This window comes from Vombatus ursinus, unplaced genomic scaffold (assembly GCF_900497805.2).
Source record: "Vombatus ursinus unplaced genomic scaffold, bare-nosed wombat genome assembly UNPS02014779.1, whole genome shotgun sequence".
Lineage (NCBI taxonomy): Eukaryota > Metazoa > Chordata > Mammalia > Diprotodontia > Vombatidae > Vombatus > Vombatus ursinus.
In genome coordinates this window covers 22215085-22239900 of record NW_020954557.1, presented here as the reverse complement: position 1 = coordinate 22239900, position 24816 = coordinate 22215085, and the positions used below count along the sequence as shown (strand labels likewise).

At 40.2% G+C, this 24816-nt stretch overlaps 1 protein-coding gene across 1 annotated transcript in view; it reads left to right on the top strand.

The window, feature by feature from the left end:
• The first annotated feature begins 7156 nt into the window (after positions 1 to 7156).
• The window catches only part of MFSD6 (major facilitator superfamily domain containing 6), a 95770-nt gene continuing 78110 nt past the window's right edge, over positions 7157 to 24816 (top strand). The window contains exon 1 of the mRNA XM_027866132.1: positions 7157 to 7367. The gene's annotated coding sequence lies outside the window, so the exon portion shown is untranslated. The remainder of the gene's footprint in view (positions 7368 to 24816) is intronic.

Here is a 24816-nt window from a genome sequence, read left to right as displayed (position 1 = left end):
CTTAATGGCCATTGGTTTTCAAACTGTCTGAATGGTCACTTCTCATGTATATTGTATTGGAGAATCCTTTTGGGTTTGGATTCAAACTAGATGGTCACTAAATGTACTTTTTAACTCTAAAAATTCTGAAATTTTGTGATTCAAGAGTATACATTTTAAAAGAGTTAAGCATTCAATCATGATTAAAACAATTAGCAAAGGAATAGAGTAAACAGTCTCAACTCATGCTTATGGGAATTCAAGTCTCCTTCCTAGAAAAAATGGGGGGTCAGTGGAAGATCAGATTCTGAGAACACAATCTGCAGTAAGACTCACGATCTGGGTGAGGAAACTATCTCACAGGGTAGGCAGAGTGGAGAAAATTCAACCATGCAGTATGTCTCATCTCTTTCTCTGTTCACAGGCAATAGTATCGCAGTAGATTGACAAACTATTGCTGCTATACAGGCTTTGCAGGGGGCTATTTCCCCCATTTCTTACTGGGTACCACCATGAGCACAGCTCTCCTTCAATCAGAGTACAAACTTGACACAATTCCCTTGCATCCAAGTATAAAGTGCTCTATGCAAAATGAAGTCTTAGGAGTTTCTCCCAGTGAACGTTTGCTCCCTAGGCTCACAAATTATTGAATGACCAAGTTGGAAAAACATGGACCTATTGCTTTTAAAGTGGAAATAAAATATGCTTTGCCTACTTCACAGGATTGTTGTGTTGATCAAATGAGATAATATACTTAAAGTGCTTTGTAACTGAAAAGTGGTTATATGGTTGTGTGGAAGCCAAAAATGCTAAAACAATGTTGCACTACAGAGACATGGCTTCAAGTATGATTCTTTTTGTGAAGTCTGCCCTGGTAAGTCCAGATCTGTAGAAAAAGATATTGATAAGTTAGAGAGTATCCAGATGATGGCATCGAGGATGGTGAAGGGCACTGAGTCCATTTTGCATGTGGATCACCTGAATGAAATGGGGATGTTTAGTCTGACAAAGAGAAGACCCCACGAGGACATAGCTATCTTCAAAGATTTAAAAAACTGCCTTGTGGAAGAAAGGTTTGATTTATTGTGTTTGGCCCCAGAAAACAAAACAGGAGCGATGCATGGGACTTATAAAGATACAAATTTAGACTTGATATCAGGAAAAACAAACTTTCCTAAAAATTAGCGCTACCTTTACATAGAATGATCTTTTTCCAAAGATAATAGATTGCCCCTTATTGGAGGTCTACAAGCAGCAGTTACATAGTTTCTGAGTTCCCTTCTAATTCTAAAATTCTGTGATATAAATATAATGGGATCCATTTGCCATTCACCATCCCTGGCCACATAGGGCATGCTCAGAGCTGACCTTTCTAATTATTGGTCCGCCATATGGGAGTTGTGAAGCTGACTTCTAGCCATGTATGACTCAGTGCTGGGGAGTTTTCCCTACAGGATCAAAAGTCTCCGAATTGGCTGCTGATGACTCAGTGTATATACAAAAGGGAGAGAAATGTTCTTCCCTTTTTCTCTTCCTTTCCATCTCTAACTTGGTGAATAATTTCAAGCTGCACCCTGAGAGTCAGGTGGGAGAAGTAGCAATTGCCTCTATCTCCTATCAGGCCTCCATGCAGCCATGCGCATGTGTACTAACTAGGAGAGGTTTTCCCTGGGTCCCTGGCTGCTTTTCCCTTTTGTGTGTAGTTTCTCTCCAGATCTTAGGTGAATGAGTATCATGATTAGAAGTGACCTCATGAGTTAAAGAGGTTCAGAGCCTGTGGGTGCCATAGGATTGGAGCTGGCTGGCAAAAGTAGAAACTTCTATATCAGAGAGATTGGCTACTGAAAGGTCTGCATCCAGCTGAATTCCCAACAGAGTTGTAAAGAAAGTTCCAAGCAGGAACAAAATGTAACATGCCTAATTAGCAGTCCTACAAATTGCTCTATGTTCTGATGAGGTTTAAATATTAGCTTCCTTGTAGATTGGACCAGTAGTTCTAAGTTAACTGAAACCTGTTGTTAATGTGCTCTTGAAGTTTCCAGAAAATGTTTAGCCTTTCTTGCACATGTAGAAATAAATTACCTGTCCCTTACCCTGCTTTGATTACATCTTTTACTCTTCTCCCATCCCCACCCCTTTACAGAACCCCTAGACTCTGGAGTCATCATCTAGTTTACTGTAATTAAAATTATTCTGAGGTGAGGAACTTAATTAGTCAATGAGTGTTTGAAAAGAAAGCTCTCTGCCCTTAGAGGCAGACTCTCCATGACTGAGCTTAGTCCAAACCACATTGGTAAGTGCAGGATAAGCAGGGGTGAGTGTCCTCAATGCTAGATAAGTGTAAACTAGTATGTCTAGTGTTACTCTCTTTGAAATCCACAAAATCCCATATAATCTCTCTTCTAGGAGTTAGCCAAGAAGACTAAGTTTTCAAGGTAAAGAAACATGGTGTAGTGAAAAAGACACTGGACTTTGGGACACTAATGCCCTGTTGGTGGAGTTGTGAACTGATCCAACCATTCTCTTGAAACTATGCCCAAAGGGCTATAAAACTGGGCTATAAAACTCTTTGACCCAGAAATACTCCTGTTAGGTCTATATCCCAAAGAGATTTTTAAAAAGAGGAAAAGGACCTATTTGTACAAAAATATTTGTAGTAGCTCTTTTTGTGGTGGCAAAGAATTGGAAATTGAGGGGATGCCTATCAACTGGGGAATAGCTAAACAACTTGTGGTATATAAATGTAATGGTGGAATACTATTGTTCTATAAGAAATGATGAGCAGGCAGATTTCAGAAAAACCTGGAAAGACTTTCATGAACTGATGCAAAGTAAAATGAGCAGAACCAGAAGAACATTGCATACAGTAACAACAATATTGTATGATGATCAACTGTGATTTAGATATTCTCAGCAATATAAAAATCAGATTCAGAAAGACTTATGATAAAAAAAATGCTATCTACCTCTAGAAAAAGAACTGAGGGAGTCTGAATGAGGATTGAAGCATATTATTTTTTTACTTTATCTTTTTCATGGTTTTTTTTTGCTCTTTTCTTTCATGACATTACTAATACAAAAATATTTTGCATGACTGCACATATATAACATATCAAATTACTTGCCTTCTCAATAAAGGGGGAGGAGGCAGGAAGGAGATATTTGGAACTCAAACTTTTAAAAATTGTTTTTACTGTAATTGGAAAAAATAAATATACAAAAAATGCATTGGACTGAGGAACATCAACAAGATGAAATAAGATGAAGGTGAGCTTTCATGTAGTAAAATAGCTGGAGTGTTCCAAAGCCATTCAATGTCAATATACAGAGCGGGAGGCCCCCAATGTGTTGCGTGGACCCCCTCTGCATGATTATGAGAGGATATGGACCAGAATCACACAAGACAATCAATGAAGCAATTGATAAGTATTTATTAACCATCTATTATATGCAGAGGCAAAGGATTAAAAATAAAACCAAACAGCCCTTGATTTAAAGGTGCTTACAATTTTTGGGAAGAACAATATGTACAGATTTAAGTACAAAAGCTAAACAAAGTAAGCACAAAGCCAATTAGGGGTGGGGAGCCCACTAGCATGTGGAGCCTAAAGACAGAATGTTGTATATTGGAAATAATATACATGCCAGTGTAGTGTGGAAAGGGAATTAATGTGCAACAATTAGCACTTAGCACTTTCAGGCTTGCAAAACATTTTACAAATATTATCTCATTTGATCCTCACAGCACCACGGAGAAGGGGGTGCTATTATCATCCCCATTTTACAGAAGAGGAAGCTAGTATATTAAATGAGTTGGTCAAGATCACAGATGGTAAGTGATATGTTTGAGGTATTTGAACTTAGATTTTCTTGGCTCCAGGTCCAGAGTTCTATCCACTGTTCCACCTAGAGGCTTTCAAATATCAAATAAGGGAGTGTGTGTATGTGTGTGTGTGTGTGTGTATTTTTTTCCAGGAGTCAATAGAGAACTGCTGTACATTTTGAGCAGGAAAGTGACTTGCTCAGACCTGTGCTTTAGGACTACATCAGGTAGCTATATGGAGGATAGATAAGACAGCATGGATTGGTTGCCATATATGTGGAGAGGGTATGCACATAGATGAGATTTTTGCTGTTTGGTTGTTTTTAGTTGTGTCCAACTCTTTGCTACCCCATTGGGGTTTTCTTTGGTGAAGATACTAGAATGGTTGCTATTTCCTTCTCTAGCTCATTTTACAGATGAGGAAACTGAGGCAAACAAAGTGACTTGCCTAGGGTCACACAGTTAGTAAGTGTCTGAGAGCAGATTTGAACTTGTGGAAGATGAGTCTTCTTGACTCCAGGCCTGGCACTCTATCTACTGTACCACCTAGCTGCCCCATACATAAGATTACAAAGTAAGAAAAAGATTCCTAAAAATGGGTACAATCAAAAGTAGAATAACTCCCCAGAGAGGTAGTGGGTTCTCCCTCAATGAGGATCTGGCTTAGTTTATTATAGAAAGGATTATTTATTCAATTATGAATTAGAGCTCTAAGGACCCTCACAACTCTGAGATCTTGACTTCAAGCCTGTCTCACAAGATGACACGACCTTGCTTCTTACCACGGCTTAACTCCTTTACCTGTTCAAATGATCCCATTTCAGCTCATCTCTTCCAATGAACAGACTGCCCCGTCACCCCACACTATCACTTATTTTCAGTCTTTTCCTACTGTCTACAAGCATGCCCACATTTCCTCCACCCTGAAAAAAAAATTACCTTCACTTGATTCTGCCACTCCCCACATGTGTGTATGTATGTATATATGTATACGTATGTATGTTTATATGTATATATAAACACACACACACACATATATATAATCTGGTCTTTGTAGCTAAAGTACTCAGAGAGGCTGTCTGTCATAGGTACTTCCACTTTCTCTTTACTCCTCTCTTCTTAATCCTTTCCAATCCAGCTTTCTACCTTCTCATTCCATCTAAATTGCTCTCTTCAACATTATCACCGATCTCTTAATTGCCAAATCCAATGGCCTTTTCTCAATCCTCATTCTCCTTGACCTCGATGGCAGCCTCTGATACTGCTGATCACCCTTTCTTCCTTAACACTCTCTTCTTTTTTTGGTTTTCCAGACACCGCTCTCCAGATTCTCTCCCTACCTATAGGATTGCTCCTCCTCTGTCTCCTCTGCTGGATCCTCCTCTAGATCCACCCTCTAACCATAGGTATCCTTCAGGATTGTTTTGGATCCTCTTCTCTTCTCACTCAATTCTAATTCACTTAGTGATCTCATCCGCTCCCACAGATTTGACTATCATCTCTATGCTGATGATTCTCAAATCTATCTCTCCTGTCCCAAGCTCTCTGCTGACTTCGAATCTCCCGTCTCCAACTGCCTTTCAGACATTTCTAACTGAATGTTCAGCAGACATTTTAAACAAAACAGGTCCAAAGAAGAACTCAAAACCTTCCCCTCTAAACCTTTCTCACCCTTTCCCTATTACAGTAGAGGGAAATACCATCTTCCCAGTCTCTTATGCTACAAACCTAGGAGTTCTCCTTGACTTCTCATTATCTCTCACCCCCCACATCCAATCTGTTGTCAAAGCCCGTCAATTTAAAAACCTCTACAAATAAGCTTCCTTTTCTCTTCTGTCACTGACACCACTCCAGCAGGCCCTCATCACCTCAGGCATGGACTATTGAAATAGCCTGCTGGTAGGTCTCCCTGCCTCAGGTTTCTCCTCTTTCCAACCAACTTTTATTCAGCCACCAAAATGATTTTCCTATAGTGCAGGTCTGACCGTGTCATTCCCCTACTCAATAAACTCCAGTGCTTCCCTATTACCTCTTGGATCAAATACAAAATGTACTGCTTGGCATTTAAAGTCTTTTATAACCTAGTCCCCTCCTACCTTTCCAGTCTTCTTTCATCTTACTCTTACATCTTATCTCAACAGTTACTCTTCAGTCCAGTAACACTGCCATCCTGGCTATTCTGCAAACAAGACTCCATCTCTCAAACATCTCTCTCTCGGCATTCTTTCTGGCTGTCCCTTATGCCTAGAAAACTCTCCCTCCTCAACTCTGCTTCGTGAATTTCCTAGTTTCTATGAAGTCCCAACTAAAATCCCATCTTTCACATGAGGCCTTTCCCAACCTCTCTTAATTCTAGTGCCCTCCCTCCATTATTCTTTATTTATCTTTTACATAACTTACTTTGTACACATTTGTTTGCATGTTGTGTTCCCCATTAGATTATAAGCCCCTTGAAGGCAGAGACTGGGGAAGGATAATGAATTAAGTTTTGGAAAGGAGTCTACAGTAGAATAGTGAGTGGGGAGTTCATAATGGGTTTAAAATGTCTACCGGACATCCACTTCAAGAGCTCTGAATGCCAGGTGCAGATGCAAGTTTGGAGGTCAGCAGAGATCTCTTTTGCCTTTTTGTATTCCCAGCTCTCAGCACAGTGCTCGGCACATAGTAAGAGCTTAAGAAATGTTTACTGATTGATGACTGACTCGGAGTCAGAAGATCTGCTACTTACAGGTCTGCTACTTACAGAAAGCTATGTAAGGTTGGGTAAGGCACTTCCCACCTTTGGGCCTCAGTTTCTTCATCTGTAAAACCAGGAGGTTGTAGCGCTAGGGTTGTGTGAAGTGTAAGACGTCTTCCTTCTCGACCCACCCTACCCCCTTTCCATTCTCCAAATGCAGCCAACACCATTTCCATCCACCCACGGCCACTCCGGCCTGCCAGGTCCTCCCAGAGGGAAGGCAGGGGCAGCTCCTTCATTAGGGACGCTCAGAGCTGGGCCATGCGCGGAAGATGGAAAATAACCCCGCCCGTGCCCTGGCCGCCACCCCGGGAGCCTGACAGCGCAAGTGTTCCCGAGGGGCTTGTGCGAGGAAGAAGGGCGGGCGGCAGCATCCGCCCCAGCCGCGCAGCAGCAGCCGCGGGAGGCGGAGCGTTGCACCTGGCGCCGGGTGCTCTTCGCTGAGCTCTGAAACGGGTCCAGCCGGTAGCGTGCGGCTGCCTGCCTGCTCTGGGAGGAGAAGGAGGAGGAAGAGGAGGAGGAGAAAGGGGGAGGTCGCGGCTGGGGCTGGGTGAGCTCGGCGCTCGCTCGCTGCCTCCACCGCCTCTCGGGGCGCCCCCCCCCCCCCCGCCAGCATCCCTGCCTCCCGCTGCCACCTCCCCCCCTCCCCAAGAAGAGACGGCAGAGTGGCCGGGACCCAGAAATGGTGCTAGCTGCCCCGACGGCCTCCGCCGCTTTTCCGCCTCTCCCGGCTTCCTGCAGCGGCTCCGCACCTGCCGACAGCGGCCGCCGCCCTGGGGAAGGAGCTCCGAGCGCCTCCCGGAGCTGAGAGCCGCCGCCTCCAGCCAGGTGAGTTAGCCCAGGGTCTGGGGCGACCGCCCGTCGGTTCCGGAAGGCGGATGGGGGCGTTCGCTGCAGCCGCACGTCGGTGCCGTAGATTGCCATCCCCGGCCCATTCCCTAGCCCCCAACTGCGCTCGCCTGCCAAGCGTTAGGAGCCGGGGGCGTCCGGGGTGCCCAACGCTCCCCCTCACTACCTCCCTCTCCGAGCGAATCGGCCGGGTCCCCCCACCCCGACCCGTTCCGAGGGGAGTGGGACTGGGAGGGGGGAGACCGTGCCAGTATCCTTGGGGGAGGAGGGATGGTTTGCTGGGGGCCCTCTAGGGAGGTTAGTAATTCTAATGCATCTCGTGTGAGTGTCTACTGTCTCCGTCACCCTCGCTGTCTCTCTTGCTTGCTCGCCCCCCCCCGCCCCCTTCCCTCTATTCCGTGGTTCTTTGGAGGTGGGTTTGTTGTTTGTTTTTGTGTGCCTTGGCAAGGCTGCCAACCCTACCCAGAGAGGCGCAGGGCTGGACTTCCGCAAACGTAACCTGAGCTTTGAGAAAACAAAGGGGCTGCGGAGTCAGTCTACTGTTGTTTCTCCTACTGTTTAGGCTGCTGCTGTTTCTGGGGAGGAGAGAGACGAATGTCCTTAGCCTCCTCTTTTCTGAAGGTCCCACCCTCACTCCTGATAACAAATATCCGGCAGGAGAGTTAGGTAGAGACATTCTCTGTAGGAGACATACAGGAACCTCTTTCCATCTTCCCACCAGACAGGCACAATGACTAAGATATGCTCACTTCCATTGTAGGAGGGAGAAATTGACATCTCGTTTTTCACTAGCTACATACACGCACGCAAAGAATTATTCCCGACATTCTCCGAGAGGAACTTTCCATATTCAGTGCAGGCAACAGACTCGAAAAGCAGGGCCAGCCTGATTATACAAAATAGTGCTTGGAGGTAGATGGAAGTCCCCCGTAGCATCTGTGCAGTAAGAAGCAACCAAAATTAACTAATCATCAACAAGCATTTATTAAGTGATTTCTCTGTGCTGGGGAGCAAAGGGGAAAAAATGGAACAGCTTGTGCCGCCAAGGAACTCACTTTCTAAAAACGTAGGGGAGGATAAGAGAGAGAACATACATTCAAATATGTACAGTCATCTAGGCACAGAATAAATACAAAATAAATTCCAAAGCAGTTTTGGGAGGGAGTTGGAATCTGCATGTAGAATATGGCATTTGAATTGATCCTTGAAGGAAGTAAGGGATTCTACAAGTTGAAAGGGGAGGACGGGAGTGTATTTCAGGCATTGGGATCAGGCAGTGCAAAGGTACTGAGATGGAGTGTTGTACTTTGTGAAGAGCGGCAAGATGGACGGGTTAGGTGCCCCTTAGAGTATAGGAAAGGGAATAATGTATAGCAAGTAGATGTGTGTGTGTGTGTGTGTGTGTGTGTGTGTGTGTCTGTCTGTCTAAGCTCTGCAGATTCCTTTGGCAGACCTTCTCCCACTAGGTCTACTCTCTGGAACAAAGGTGAACAATTTACCTTTAAATTCAGAACACTGAATAATTCTTTACATGCTTTTACTTCCTTCCTGACATCCTACTGGTTTTTCTAAGTTATCATAAAAAATTATCAAGCATCTTTTTCATATTGATACCATTTATGACAAGTGATAGGCAGAACAATATGGGCAGATGTGGTCTTTCTCTGTAGTCTGTTGCCCTAGAAAAGAATACTGGACCTGGAATTAAGAGAGGTGAGTTCTCATCTTGTATTTCTGATGGTAGTTAGCTATGTGGCCTTAAGCAAGTCACTTAACTATCTCAGACCTCAGTTTCCTCAAATCGTAGGGGATTTGTTAAATCAGTCTTCGAACAGTTAGAATAGGCCATCTGGAGGATATATAATCATTTGACCATTTTAAAGAAGAATTTGAGGCCTAGAGAGATATACAGTGACTTGCCCTTGGGAGCCCGGGTAGTAACTTGTAGGGTAGACATTAGAACTCAGGTCTTCTGTTGACATATCCAGGGTTCTCTGTGATGCCTCTGACAAGATGACCTCAGAGAGCCCTTTAGGCTCCAACTTCTTAGGATTCTGCTGTGAAAATCTGACAACAGTGATGCAGATGAACATAAAGAGGATCTAAATACATACAGTTAGCTAATAAATTGACCAGCCAGTTACAAGATAAACATTTACATGACAGGGTTGTCTATTCTTATAGTGTGATACTATTCTTACAGTACATTTCTATGCCAAGGGAGAATGATGCCTAGCCAGCTACATATGAACATACACATCATCAATCTTATATTTATGTAGGACATCCTTGACATTTATGAACTTAGGATGCTGGTCACTAGTTGAGATCAAGGACATTTTAAGTCAGAACATGGCTTGTGCTTATCAGTAGGTATTAAAGGACCATTAAGGAAGAGGAGGAGCATCACTAATGAATGAGATGTAGGAAGCTTTGGGAGAATGGGAGGGGGAAAGTCCATATTTCCATGATGTAGTTAGACCATTGAACATATTTTCAACAAGTATTTCTTTTCAAATGGTTCCTGTATGTGAGCTGAGGAATTTACTACACAAACACAAGGACAAGAAGATGAATTCAAAGACAAACACCAACAGGACATAGGCTTATTTACTAAGAAATTGATCATCCAGTTTCTTTACTGTTCAGGAATTTCCATTCCTCCTCCCCCTACTTTAAAGCCTCCCTCCGCCTCCTGTCTCTTTGCACTAACAGACCTTAACTTCGGTGTGCATGTGTTAATTAATGTTATTTATGTGTTCTCTTCATTTATTCATGTCTCTTTCGTGTTTGTCTGTTTGGTCCCACTGCTTGTTCAGGTACAGTAAAGCCCAGAGGAAGCTTACGCTTCCATGCATAGTTTTGTTTTACATAACCTTTATATACATTTATATGTTATATCAGAGGCATGCTGCATGACTCGAGGGCTGACCATGGAGTCAGGAAGCCCTGTGTTCAATTTCTTCTCTCATTCCTTCTAGGAGAATGTCCAAGAGCAAATCACTTAACCTCTTATTCCCCCTCAGGTAACCCTTAGACCAAGTTACCAGGGAGTTGTTGTTCTGTATCAGTGGAAGGCGTTTCTCTAGTGGGAGTTCCCGAACAGATGAAATTACATACCTTCAAGACAGACTACAGTCCTTATTACTAAATGTATACTCTGTATAACATATTTATGCATTTCTATACAATCAAATTTCCAATTACATGGCATACTGAAACTGTTAGTGAGCTGATCCAGATTTTACTTTTTTTCTTCTTTTTTTGATGGAAGTACCAAGATAGAATGAAGTTGCTATCAACATTTATTAAGAGCATAAAAAGCACAAACACATACAAGATTAATAATAAGTTTAGTTTGTTGTATATGTGTATAAATAGGCAGTTTGATCTATTTCAATGAATTCACTTTATAATTCTAGTTTTTCGCTTGTCTCTTTCCGTGATTATCATGAGTATTCAAGGATTTATGGTACTTAAACAATCCAGAATATCATTAGGGTGGAAAATAGTAAATGTAGGTGGGGTAGAAACTACAGAGATTAGAATAGGTTCTAGGAATGGCAGATATTTAGAAAAAAAAGGTTTGACATTCTTAGGAGGCAGTGGGACATAATGGGTAGAATATAGAATGTTGGACATGAAGCTAGTAATATTTGAGTTCAAATCATTCTCAGGCACTATGTAGGCCTGGGCAAGTCACTTAGTCTCTCTGAGCCTCAGTTTCCTCATCAGTAAAAGGAGGACAATAATACTTATAGTTGCTATCCAATAAAGTTTTTGGGAGGACCAAATGAGATACTGTATGTAAGGTTCTTTTGCAAAAGCACTGTATAAATGTCAGCTACTGTTCTTAGGCACCTGGTTTTCTTCTTTTCTGGTGGTTACTTGTAGCTTGTGTGAGACTCCCCTGTTTTCACCCAGTATGCTTTTGTGGTGTTAGATAGATGTCAGCACCTTATATATCAGCACAGAAAGAATTCCTTTGGGTGGCGTGACATCACTTGGTGGTCGTGTCCTTGGTAGTTGTCTTAGAGAGTGAAGCCACTCCTAGTAAAGGGAGGAAAGGTACTGTGTTGCTTAAAAAATTGGAGTAATCCTTTTTTACTTCACTTGCTAGTTTGTGTTAGTGACATAACAGAGAAACATCTACCTGTGTGAACAAGGCCACTGTTCTGTGCTTTATTATGTAAAATATATTAAGAAAAGACACTCTTAAAAGACAAATCATAGTATTTCCATTGACCTTAGCATGAGGTAAATCAGCTTTTGCAGAAGTTGAAGGGGGAAAGAACCCCTGTGTGTAACACACACACACACACACACACACACACACACACACACACACAGACATGCTTATATACATAGGCTTCTTTTAAGAATTATTCAAATTTGGGGTAGCTAGGTGGAGCAGTAGATAGAGCACCGGCAGGACCTAAGTTCAAATGTGACCTCAGACACATAGCACTCACTAGCTATGTGACTCTGGGCAAATCACTTAACCCCAATTGCCTCATTTAAAAAAAGAAAAAAAAATAAGAATTATTCAAATTCAGCTGTGGCAGAACATTTTGAAAGTGCTATATTATTGTTACATTAATTTAAGGAAGAGACGTTTAGAAAACTTTAATCTGCCATCCAGCATATCATTCATTTAAAAGTTTTAATTGTATTTCAGGTTATGAAAGTAGGATTCAGGAAGCCCTGTTGCTAGGTAACTGCCCAATCAGCTCTGAGAAATCAACAGAGTTCTATTTTTGGTCAATTGAGTCATAGAAAACTTAAGATTCTCTTGGAAAATTAATTTGCCATTACCCGTAGCATACATGGTGTTTGGATTATGCGTTAAAGGAAGTATTTTCAATCCAGCAGGACTAAAGAGGAGATGTTTTTCATAGGGCAGGAGGCAGGGAAAGGAGAAACTAAATGAAAAAAATTCTGTGGACTGAATCTAGGGAAGGGAGGAAAGGGAATAAGCATTTGTAAAGCACCTACTATGTGCCAGGCATTATGCTAAATGCTTCTTTTCAAATATTATCTCATTTGATTCTCATAACAACCCTGGAAGTTAGATGCTATTAGTATCCCTGTTTTTTACAGTTGAGGAAACTGAGGCAGACAGAGACTAAGTGACTTGCCTAGGACCACTTAATAAGCTACTAAGTGTCTGAAGGCTGGATCTGCACTCAGATGCACCTGACTCCAGGCCCAGTATTCTCTATGCTGCCCCACCAAGATGACAACTGTATTGAAGTTTGGGCAGTTTTGAGGAGAGTTGTTAGAATCTTACACCAAGGGGTAGTGGATCTAGGCCCCAGACAGAAAACATTGTGTTTCCTAAGTGACTCAAAGAACTATGATTGCTCTGAGAATATAATAGGGAAAGAACTGAAACAATTTATAAAAAATGAAATTAGTGTTTTAAACAAGACAAAAAAAAATGAAACCAATCTTGAAATTTCATGCCAGTGTTTAGTTTGAAACCCTCCGTGTAGTAGTTAAATAGCTCTTGTAAATCTATTCAGCAACAAAAATAAAAGTCTCAGACCTCAGAGGGCATATAGTCTACGAAGTAGCTCATGTCCTGTCCCAGATTTGTGATGTTGAGAATATCACTGTTATTGGCTTCAATTTTCCCCTGTATAAAAATGGTCTCCAAAATCCCTTCCAGCTCTAAAGTCTACAATCTGATGTACTTTAGAGGATGTTGCTGGGGGAAAAGAACTTTGTAAGAGAAGTGAAATCAGAAACCATGATCCTGAAGTCAAGGGAAGAGGAAGTATTCTGAAAGGAATTGGTCATTACTATCAAAAGCTGAAACTTTGTCTAGGAGAATTATGAGTGGGAAAACACCATTGAATTTTACAATTAAGAGGTCATGAAATCAATAAACATTTATTAAGCAACTACTATGTGTCATGCATTGTAATAAGCCCTGGGGATACAAAAAGGAGCAAAAGACAGTCCCTGCCCTCAAGGAGCTTGTAATCTAATGCAAGAGAGGATGCAAACAAATGTATACAAAGCAAGCTATACACAGGATAAATAGGAAATAATTAACATAGGGAAGGCATTAGAATTAAGAAGGGCTGGGAAAGGCTTTCTATAGAAGGTGGGATTTTAGTTGGGACTTGAAGCCAGGAAGGTCAATAGTCAGAGTGGAGGAGGGTGAACATTCCAGGCTTGAAGGACGGCCAGAGAGAAAGCTCATAGCTGAAGATGAAGTGTCTTGATTGAGGAATAGCCAGGAAACCAATATCACTGGATCAAAGAACATGAGTTGAAGGAATAAGGCAAGAGAAGATTGGAAAGGTAGGGGAGGGGATTAGGTTATGAAGAGCTTAATGCCAAACAGAACATTTTGTATTTGATCTTGGAGAATATTGGGAGCCATTGGAATTTATTGAGTAGAGGGGTGACGTGATTGGACCTTCACGTGAGGAAAATAACTTTGATACTTGAATGGGGGTGATTGGAGTGGGAAGAGACTTGAGGCAGGCAGTGCCACCAGCAGGCTATTGCAATAATCCAGATTTGAGGTGTGATAAAGGCTTGCACTGGAGTGGTAGTAGTGTCAGAAGAGAGAAGAGCTCCCAAGAGATGTTACAGAAGTGAAATTGGCAGGCCTTGGCAAAAGATTGGATGGGGTGGGGGCTAGGGTCAGGGTGAGAGATAATGAGGAATTCAGGATCACTCCTAGGTTGTGAGTGTGATAGACGGGGAGGATGGTGATGCCCTCTATTATAATAGGGTAGGTAGGATGTAGGGAGAGTTTAGGGGAAAAGATAATGAATACTGTTTTGGACATACTGAGTTTAAGATGTCTACTGAACATCAAATTCAAGATGTCTGAGGGGCACCTACATGGTGCAGTGGATACAGCACTGGCCCTGAAGTCAGGAGAACCTGAGTTCAAATCCAACCTCAGACCAAGCACTTGACACTTACTAGCTGTGTGACCCTGGGCAAGTCACTTAACCCCAATTGCCTTTAAAAAAAAAAAAAAAGATGTCCGAAAGGTAGTTGGAGATGTGACATTGGAGGTCAGCAGAGAGGTTGAGGCAGGATAGGTAGATATAATAATCATCAGTATTAAATCTATGGGAGCTGATGAGATCGCAAAGTAATGTATATAGAGGGAGAAGAAGTGGAAAAAAATATGGAATGCGTCATGAATTTGTATATCATCCAGGGGTTCAGAGTAACCTTGAACAGTCTCAGTTGAGTAGATGGTTCAGAAGCCAGGTTACAAGGAATTAAGTAGTGAGTAGATGCTGAGGAAGTGGAGGCTAAAAAGTACACAATTATTTCAAGGATTTTGGCAATGAAAGGGAGAAGAGATGTAGAGTAGCTTTGAGGAATGGCAGGATCAAATAAAGGTTTTTAAAGGATGGGGTAGACCTGGGCATTTTCCTAGAAAGTAAATGAGTAGAGTTGGAGGAAGAGAGAAGAGACTATCAGAGATTTAAAAAAAAAAAAGAGCATGATCAAAGAGATAGGCTCCCAGAGGGGCGGAGACAGAGTGAAGGGGACAAGTTAGAAGAATTGACCTTGGCAAGTAGAAGGAATCCTTCCTCTTCAGAGAATACAGTTCAGGAGAAGAGTTAGGATATAGATAGATCATGAAAGGGAGTTATATATAATGTAGGAGGGAAAGGGGAGCTCATGCTGGATGGCCCCTGTTTTCTCATTAAAGTAGGAGATGAAGCATCTGCTGAGGGTAAGTTGGAGAGTGGTGAGGCTTGGAAACAAAAAGATCCTAGAAGGTTTGAATAAGCAACTGAGGGCAGTGGAATGGAGTCAAGGAAGAGTCAAGAAAGGAAAATATTCTGTAGTGCAGCCAGCTGTGTGTCCATTTGAGTTTCCATAACATGAATTTGTAGAGAACCCACTTGTCTTGATGGTGTCCCTTCTGTTGGCAGTCAGCAGCTCAACGATATGAGTCCAGAAGGTGGGTGGTGTCATATGCATTGTTGACTGTCCTATTTAAAAGGTATTTTCTGTAAAAGTCTGTTAAATCTATGGGAGCTGATGAGATCGAAAAGTGATGTATACAGAGGGAGAAGAAGTGGAAAAAGTCTGTTCGAATAATAAACATGCCAGCATGAAGTTCATCTCCCCTTCTTTTGCATTGCCATTCCCAGTCAGTTGCCAAGTCTCATTGAAGTCCAGATGATTATCCTTTAAACAGGAAAAAACAATCCCCAACTTTTATAGCATATATTTTAAAATAACCCTTCCATGATAATAACATTTTTTCCACTAGTGGGATATAAATAATACCTTTAAGTTTTTAACCTGGAGGAACAGTTCTATTATCAAAGTAGATAGCATGTGGTGCTGCTTTAGTAAGTTCATTATCATTCCTGTCTAACTGAATAAGACATAAATCTAACTGCAGAGTATAATGCATTACACATATAATAAATATACACATTACTATTTGAGAATATAATGCTTTCAAGGGAATAGTTAGAAGCCAACAAATTGATAGAAATACATTGAAGGTAGCCAGATGTGTCTATAGAAAAAAAAATTTTAAATGATAGGTTCTGATTTAGTAGCACTGAAAAACAATTAAATTTAAAAATCAAAACCTAGACATTTTGGTTAGGATTTTCCTTTCTTTACATTTTACTTTCTTCCCAACTATTAATAGTTTCTGAAATTTTGACCAGTTGACATAGTCAACAAGGCATTATTGAGTAGCAAGCAATAGGTACTCTACTACTTGCTGGGTCCAGGCCCTCTCCTTCAGATGGCTGTGGCCTGATGTAGGATTGGAGTATGGGGAAGGCCTTTTGACCACTTCCAAGTCATCTTGTGTTGAAACTTAAAATGGATTTTCCTCCATACACAGTGTTATAAGTAGTGGCAGTGTGGTTTACACCAGTTCCAACAACTAAGTTAACATTTTTAGAGGGAAATTACCTATAACAAGCATTTATTTGAATTTCATTGTCTGTTCTGGTTAGTTGTATGGTATGAGATAAATAGGTTTGGGTTCTGTTTTAATTAAGCATATGTAATTGCACTTTAAAATATACTATACTTTGTATTCTTATTAATTCCTTTTAAGCATTTTCATTGTCCTATCCTTAAAAATCTATTCCTCTTGTTGGAGAAGGTGGAACTCAGAAGACAGAAATCAAAACTTAATATTCCAGACTGCTATAATAAGAATTTGATTATTTGCTGTTCACTAGCCACCTGGATTATGTAAGAGGCAGGATGAAATGATATTTTTTAATTTTTCACAAATCATACAAACCATACCTTTCTGGCACAAGCTTAATCACGATCCTAACACTGACAAATAAGAATTTAGCTCTACAGTATGGATAAAAGATTCTGGTTATGAAATTGTCTTTGATATTTATACTGTATTTATTCAGACACAAGAGTGGTTGAAATCAGGTTACTTTTTTTTGTTTCTATAGCCATAGTTAGGTTTGAAGGCTATTCTTTTTTCTCCAGCTCCCCTTCCCACCTCAACCTTTAGTAGAAAGAAAATTATTTCTTCTCTTGTAGTTCCTGTCCCTTTAATAAATTGAAGCAGAAAGTATATAATATAAGATTTAGGCTCTTAGCATTTTAGATCTATTATTTTACCAGTATAACTTTTTCACTAAAGATTCTGGATGATTCACAGTACTCATAACTATTTAAAATAATTAACTGTTTCTGCCTTATATCTACTTAATTATCATTTTGGACTTTCAGATGACTGCTCCATCAGGAGACAAGTGGGTTTTATCAGGCTTATAAGTTCATGAACATCCATCAATAAGATGAATATCTGAAAGGCAACTTTGATTAAATCCTTTGATGTACTACCATAAAAGAGAGTAGGAGATCATGTTTGAATTTAAAACTATATCAGAACATTCCCAAAATTCAGAATCAATAAAGATTCCTAGTATTGCTAATTTTGATACAGTGCTTTAGACTAGCATTGCAAATAATCAGGGATGCATAGGTTCACCGCCTGAAAGAAATATTTTAACTTAGGGGAGATTCATCTCCTTTGAAATAACACATTTGACAAAATGCCACTAGCATTGTACTGTCCATTTTAGGCAACTAATGCTCATTGGCATCAGAATATAATATCATCATTAACAAACTTTAAAAATTGAAATTATTTTTAATTAGTAAAGATTCATTTTCTTTTCCTACTACCTCCCTCTCATTAAAAAAAGAAAAAAATCCTTGTAACAAATATACACAGTCAAGCAAAATAAATCCCCACATTAACCATATCCAAAATATATGTCTGTTAACCATCTTGAGTCCATCACCTCTCAGTCAGTGCCCATACTTGACCATTGGTCTTTTGAAATCATGACTGTTCATTGCTTTGATTAGAGTTCTTAAGTTGTCCAAAGTTGTTAACAAATATTTATTGAGAGTTTGTCTACTGCAGTGCACCTCAAAAGATATTCCAGGAATCATATGGAACTTAGACTTGCAAACACATGGGTATGTTTGATTCTCCTGACCTACGGGTTGTCTGTATAGCTCATGGCAAAGAATTACACTGTGCCATTGCAAAAAGAAATTTGAGGAACACTTAGCTACTGTGTGCAGTTACTATGTTAGGGTTTTGAGGTCAGACCTCATCCCTGCCCTCAAGGAGCTTAAGATCTAATTTTCGAGACTAGGATACACATGTGCAAAGATAGATAGAAGTATAAGGTGACAAACACATGCTAAGGAATTTACAGGAGAAAATGACCTTACCAGGTATGGGAAGGGCACATTAAAGCTGTGTTTTGAAATGCTGATTATTTCTGAGTCAGTGTACAAGGTTACTTTGGGTATAATTTATTCTAAAATGATACCTTTACATGAATATTGACATAATTAATGTCTTCCAGTCTTGTAGGAAAAAACCCGAATATCAAAAGTTAAATTCTTGTTATAGTGAAACTTAGTGACACAATTAATTCATTTTGCTTTGTTTTGTTGATTTTTCAATCCACACCCCAAACTTAAAATTTTTACCTTTTGCTCCCCAGTATGAAACCTTCATTTCAGCAAAACTATCTTCCTTTCTGTCCCGTGAATCTATCATACTATTTTGAACTGTTAGTGTTCATGGACTTAATGTTCCCTGCCCCCTTTGGATTTCTCTTCCTCTCCAGCTATCTGTATCCTACCCTTCCTTTAGAATCCTGGCTCCTCTAGCTCCTAATCATCACCCCCTTCACTGAATTCCTATAACCCTCCTCATCTGTACTGCTCCTATTGGCACTTAATCCTATATTACTTTGAATTGTTACTTGTTTCACAAATATATACATACATATGCACAGATATGTTTGTATATATAATCTTGTCATCAAATTTTTCTTTTGCACACCCTTTAGTGGCTACATAGTTAAATACTTTATACTTCTTGGACTCTTAATAGTTAATGAATGAATATATTTCTAAAAAAAATCAATATTTTATCTTCTCTGTCCTTTAGAAATCTAGTTTTTGTCTAACTGAAATTTCACTTGGTCAACCATGAACTGTTGGGCAGTGAGGTGCTGCAGTGGATAGAGCACCAGGCTTAGAGTTAGGAAGACCTGAGTTCAAATCTGGCCATAGACAGTTACTAGTTGTGTGACTCTGGGCAAGTCACTTAACCCCATTTGCCTCGGTTTCCTCATCTGTAAAATGAGCTGGAGAAGGAAATGGCAAACTACTCCAGTATCTTTGCCAAGAAAACCCCAAATGGAGTCACAAAGAGTCAGACATGACTGAAACTACTGAACAACAACAAACCTATGAACTCCTGGTTACCCAGTTCAGTGTTTTATTGTCATTCCAAATCATTCATGAACTAACTTTTGACTATGTGGATTATCCATTCTGCTTGATGCACTTTCCTCCCTTGGTTTCCAGGACCTATATTCTTATGGTTCTCTCCTTACCTCTCCAACTTCCTTTCTATCTCCTTTGCTAGCTCCCCCCACCCCCACCGCCCCTTTACTGTCATCTTAATAAGTAATTCTCCAAGGCTTTATTCTTAGCCGGTTTTTTTCTATATATCCTGTTTTATTTAATGATGCACCTTCAATTATCATTGCTTTGTGGTTTTGTTTTTGTTGTTTTGTTTTGTTTTTCAGGCAATTGTGGTTAAGTGACTTGCACAGGGTCACACAGCTAGTCAGTGTCAAGTGTTCGATCTGAGGCCAGGTTTGAACTCAGGTCCTCCTGACTTCAGGGCCAGTGCTCTATCCACTGCACCACCTAACTGCCCCAGTCATTGCTTTGTGAATGAATATGAAGGCCTTATTGCCATCCCTGACTTCTCTTCTAGTCACCAGACTCTCATTTCCGACTACTTATTGGATATCAACTAGGTATATGTTCAACTGACACTTCAGTCGCAAGATATTTAAAGTCAGATTCATCTTTTCTTCTTAAATCAGCTCTTCCTGCCTCACTGTCGTTGTCAATGGCAAAACCATTCATGGTGTTTGTAATTTTAAAGTCTTTATTGGTATCTAACTCTTGCTGCATTCAAAATATCCAATTGTGCCCTATCAATTCTATATAGTATCTCTTGAATTCATCCCCTTCTTCCCATTTCCATTCTTCTCTTCCTAATTCAGATCCTTTTTACTTTGTCGACATTTAATGCAATAGCCTTTGATAATGGTCTTTACATCTTCTAGGTTCCCTTCATTCCCTATAGAATTTCCTAATGTATAGATAGGTCTGATCACACCATCCTTCATTCAAAACCTCCAATCTCTCACCAATATCTGTCAAATAAAGTCCATATTTCTCACTAGGCATTCAAGGTTCCTCCACAATCTAGCTCTTTTCCAGCTTTCTCTCTCACTACTTTTCCCCACACACTCTGATGTCAGCCAGTCTTTATCTCCAAACATACCCTATACATCTGTCTTTTTTTTTTTTACTCAAATTGTTCCTTATGAGGGAAATATGCCTCCTCTTCTCTCCCTTGCCCTCATCCTACCCTTAACAATTCTGGAGCTGCTTAGGCACAATTCAAATGACACCTCTTTGATGAAGTCTTTCCTTGATAATTTTAGTTGAAAGTGATTTCTCCACAATTTGATTACCTGGCACTTTGTAGTCCAATTTTACCCTTATTGTGTTCCAATTTATATTTTATTTTCTTTTATACATGGTTCATCATCCCTACTAGATTGTAAATTGTTCAAGAATGGGAATTGTAACATTTATCAATGTAGCTCCATCATTGCTTAGCAAAGTACAGGGCACACAGTGGTCACTTTAATAGTTGTTTGGTATTGGGAACTCTAAATTTCTACTCCTATATTATATCCTCCCCCTTTTTTTTTTTAACAGTAAGGCACCATGGAACAACTGTCTTTCACTTTTTCATACTAAAGAAGGCTAGACAGCATGTTTCTTTTAAATATGTGGGTAACGTAATACTGTATTCATTTAATGTGGTTTTGAGTTAACTGATCAATCTTAGCAGTGATTTCTGTTGTATACCTAGATGTGTCATAAATGTACACATTCAGATCCCTTCTCCCATCATGTTCATAGTTTCTTCTACCACTTTTGAAAAATCACACATTTGGGAAAAATTATCAAAATGCCTATATGGATGAAACTAGCCACACTTTCCTAATTAGGCATCAGTACCTAAGTATTATTATATTTAAGGAACATGTACTTAGGAAAATTGGTAGAATCAGTGATTGTTCCTTCAGCTTGATAGGGTTCTTTCAGCTTGTGAACTTTGCGTAATACCTGCAACAATCACTTAGCTTAAGCTCTCAGAGTTCCATTGAGTCATTGAGAAGGCTAATTTAAATGGGCATTAATTATGTGGTGTATTTTAATAGATGTTTTCATATGAGATGTTGGCCTTCCTAATTCCTTGAAGTAAATTAAAGACGTAGAAACTGTGACCTGATAAAGGCATAATGTTCTTTGCTGTAAATGTTAAGATTCTTAATGAATGAATGAAAAGACACTTGTAAAACATTTATTATGTGCCAAGCACTGTGCTAAGTACTATACAAATGGATGTAAATTTAAAGAAAAAATAGGAAGAGAATAGTAAATAGAAATAGAAAATAAAAAAATGAGACTGCCCCTGCTCTCAAGGAACACATATTCAAAGTGGGAGCACATATTCAAATAAGTAACCATATCTCTCTCTCCTTTGAACTGTTGGCACACTCATTTGGTTATTAATCACATACCTCCTGTTGTCTTGTTATTATTTAAATCTGATGCTATTATTTGAATTTTCCCATGTTTATGTTTCATCTTCCTAAATAGACTACAAGTTACTTGAGGGCAGGTACTCAGTCTTGCAAAATTGATAATTTAAAAATTATTTTTAAAGCTACACAGCCTCAAAACTAACCAAAATTTTGACCACTATAATTGTATAACCAGAATGATTTGTATTAAATATACTTAAAATAAAATATACTTAATTAGCATTTCACCACATGTTCTCTTCAGTTGAATAAACATCTAAATATCTACTATGCACAATGCATAGTACCCAGCACTGGGGATACAGAGCTAAAAATTAAGCAGCCCCTGCCTTAAAGGAGCTTAATAGAGGAGGGGATACAGCATGTATATAAGTAAATAAAAACAAGTTATCCACAAAATAATATGAATTAATTTCAAGAGAGAGAGAATATTAATAATTTATGGGATAAGGAAAGACTGTTGAAGTTGGTGCCTGAGCTATAACTCTGAAAGAAGCTAGGAATTCTATGAGGTGAAATTGAGGAAGGAGTGCATTCTAGGCATAGGGAGAAGGAATTTTCCATGATTCTAGTAGCATCTTGGCTTGTCCTTCAGGATAAGGGACCATTTGTGCAAAGGCATGGAAGCAGCTTCTAGAATGTCACGTACACATAACAGCTAGCTGGCCAGTTTGGAATAGAGAATGTGCACATGGGAGCAATATGAAATAAGACTGGAAAGGTATGTAGGATCCAGATTATAGGGGGCTTTAAATGCTAGGTTTGGGATTTTATGTTTTACTTTAGAGGAAATAGATGGCCATTAAATTTTTTTTGAGTGTGTGTATATGGGAAAGTGAAGACTTGGTCAGCTCTGTGTTTTACAATGATCAATTTGACATCTGTAGGGAGGAAGACTGCAAAAGGGAGAGACTGGAGATCAGTCAGGAGGCTGTATTGCATTGGTCCAGGCAAGAGGTGATGAAAATCTGAAGCATAGGTTAGAGGCTCTGTCATTGGAGATGGGGAATGGATGCAAGGGATAATGTGAAGATGAGTCAATAAGACTTGGCAACTGATTGAAGATGGAGATTGAAAGAGACAGAAGAGTTGAAGAAGACTCCAAAGTGTTGAACCTGGGGGACTTGAAGGATGCCATCAACAGAAATGGGAAAGTTTGGAGCAGAGTTTTTTTTTTAATACAGTGAGTTCCATTATGTATATGTTGAATTTGAGTTTGGGATATCCTAGTAGAAATATCTAGCTGGCAATTGATAACTAGAAAATTAAGTTAGGAGAGTGATTAAGGCTAGTTCTACATACACTTGCTTGGAGGTGATAATTGAACATTAAATGCATGTTAAGCACCTACTATGTGCCAGGAGCTGTGTTAAGTGCTGAGCATACACAAAAAGACAAAAGATTCAAGGAGCTTACAATCCATAAGAGACACAATATGTAAACAAATAAGGCACCGGAATCAAGAAGGGCTGGGGAAAGTGGGATTTTGGTTGGGTCTTAAAGGAAGCCAGGGAGGTAAGAATGTAGGAGGGAGAGTATTTCAGGCATGGGGGATAGCCAGACAGAATGCCTGGAGCCAAGAGATGGAATGTTTTGTTTGTGGAACAGTCAGCAAGTCAGTGACACTGGATCAAAGCATAACGCGTCAGGGATTAAGATGTAAGAAGCCTGGAAAGGTAGTACAGGGCTGGGTTATGATGGGTTTTGAATGCCAAACAGAGCATGTTGTGTTTGCTCCTAGAGGCAATAAGGAACTGCTAGCGTTTAGTGAGTAGCGGAGCAACATGATCAGATCTGCTTTATGGGAAAATCACTCTAGTAGTTGGATGAAGAATAGATTGGAGTGGGGAGAGACTTGAGGCAGGCAGACCCACCAGCAACTTTTGCAGTAATCATGGCATGAGGTAGTGAGTGCCTACATGACAGTGAAAGCTGATGAGAGAGTGTACCAAAGGAGAGAATGTAGAAGAGAGTCCAGGACAGAGCATTGTGGGATTTTCTCAATTAGTGGGTAGAAGGATGATGATCAGTCATAGGAAACTGAGAAGCAGTTTCAGAGAAAACTTCTGAGAAGCAGGTCAGAGCTGCCAAGATCACCTATGTGCTGGTAGAAGGATGGGCTGTACAACCCCTCAGTAAAGCGTTCATGTCTTTTGTGAGCTCAAAACAGTCTCAACATGTGAAGTGTTCAGAGCCATTTCCTCTATGTTTGTTCAGTGTCACAGAATCCAAGGGAAGAGAGAATTGTTCAGGAAAAAGGGGTAGTTTACAATGGCAGAAGCTGAAGAGAAGGAAAAAAGGATGAGGACTCAGAACAGGTCACTGGATTTAATAGTTAAATGATCATTGATAATCTTGGAGAGAGATATTTCAGTCCAATGCTAGGGTCAGAAGTCAGGCTGCAAGAGATTAAAAAGTGATTAGAAAGTGAAGAAATGTAGGCAAGAAGGATGGACAGCCCTTCCTGGGACATTATCCAGAAAAGGGAGAAGAAACACAGGATGACAGCTTGAGGGGATGGCAGGGTAAAAAGATGGTCTTTTAAAAAAAGGAATGAGGAGAAAGGGATGTGAGCGCTGTAGATAACATGGAAGGAGTGAGTGAATAAAGAGAGATTCAAGATTGGAGAGAGATAACGATTGAGGGGACCAGCTCCTAGAAGAGACAGAGGGAGAATAAGACCAAGAACAAGGGTAGAAAGGTTAGCTCTGTTAAGCAGAAGGGCCACCCCTTTGTCCTGGAATAGAGGCATGATGAAGAAGAGGGGTTTTGAAGTGTAGAATCCTAGGATCATGTATTTAAAGCTGGAAGGTACTTTTGAGGTCATCAATCCAACCCCCTCATTTTATAGAAGAAAAAACTTATTTTATGGATGAAGAAACTGAGGGCCAGAGAGTTTAGATAATTTGCCCAGGCAGTCTTATTGTTTTTGTTGCCATTGATTTGTTTCAGCCATGTCTGACTCTTTGTGAACCCATATGGGGTTTTCTTGGCAAAGATACTGGAGTGGTTGCCATTTCCTTCTCTAGCTCGTTTTACTGATGAGGAAACTGAAGCAAACAGGGTTAAGTGACTTGCCCACAGTCACACAGCCGGTAAGAGTTGGAGGCCAGATTTGAACTCATGTCTTCCTGACTCCAGATCTGGAGCTCTATCCATACTATCTAGCTACCCCTACCCAACGTTATCTCTCAATA